The sequence below is a fragment of the Austrofundulus limnaeus genome, unplaced genomic scaffold (assembly GCF_001266775.1).
Source record: "Austrofundulus limnaeus strain Quisiro unplaced genomic scaffold, Austrofundulus_limnaeus-1.0 Scaffold566, whole genome shotgun sequence".
In the NCBI taxonomy this organism is placed as follows: Eukaryota; Metazoa; Chordata; class Actinopteri; order Cyprinodontiformes; family Rivulidae; genus Austrofundulus; species Austrofundulus limnaeus.
Window position 1 is genome coordinate 285,153 of NW_013952968.1, and position 779 is coordinate 285,931.

General features: G+C 49.6%; 1 protein-coding gene and 1 long non-coding RNA gene across 2 annotated transcripts in view; one reads left to right on the plus strand and one right to left on the minus strand.

Annotated features, from left to right (window-relative positions):
• Window positions 1-779, plus strand: part of yipf3 (Yip1 domain family, member 3) — a gene marked incomplete in the record, with an annotated part of 12,053 nt that overhangs the window by 4,848 nt on the left and 6,426 nt on the right.
• LOC106530837 (uncharacterized) overlaps window positions 36-779 on the minus strand; it is a 6,023-nt gene continuing 5,279 nt past the window's right edge. The window contains exon 4 of the long non-coding RNA XR_001311839.1: window positions 36-768. This is a non-coding gene — a long non-coding RNA (uncharacterized LOC106530837). The remainder of the gene's footprint in view (window positions 769-779) is intronic.

Genomic DNA, 779 nt, shown 5'->3' on the forward strand with positions numbered 1-779 from the left:
GTCTGCATCCACCTGTCTGCATCCACCTGTCTGCATTCACCTGTCTGCATCCACCTGTCTGCATCTACCTGTCTGCATCCACCTGTCTGCATCCACCTGTCTGCATTCACCTGTCTGCATCCACCTGTCTGCATCTACCTGTCTGCATCCACCTGTCTGCATTCACCTGTCTGTATTCACCTGTCTGCATTCACCTGTCTACATTCATCTGTCTGCATCTACCTGTCTGCATCTACCTGTCTGCATCTACCTGTCTGTATTCACCTGTCTGTATTCACCTGTCTGTATTCACCTGTCTGCATCTACCTGTCTGTATTCACCTGTCTGCATGTACCTGTCTGCATCCACCTGTCTACATTCACCTGTCTGTATTCACCTGTCTGCATTCATCTGTCTGTATTCACCTGTCTACATTCACCTGTCTGCATCTACCTGTCTGCATCTACCTGTCTGCATCTACCTGTCTACATTCACCTGTCTGCATCTACCTGTCTACATTCACCTGTCTGCGGTCACCTGTCTGCATTCACCTGTCTACATTCACCTGTCTGCGGTCACCTGTCTGCATTCACCTGTCTGCTGTCACCTGTCTGCATTCACCTGTCTGCATTCACCTGTCTACATTCACCTGTCTGCATTCACCTGTCTGCATCCACCTGTCTACATTCACCTGTCTGCTTTCACCTGTCTGCATTCACCTGTCTGCATTCACCTGTCTGCATTCACCTGTCTGCATTCACCTGTCTACATTCACCTGTCTGCGGTCACCTGTCTACATT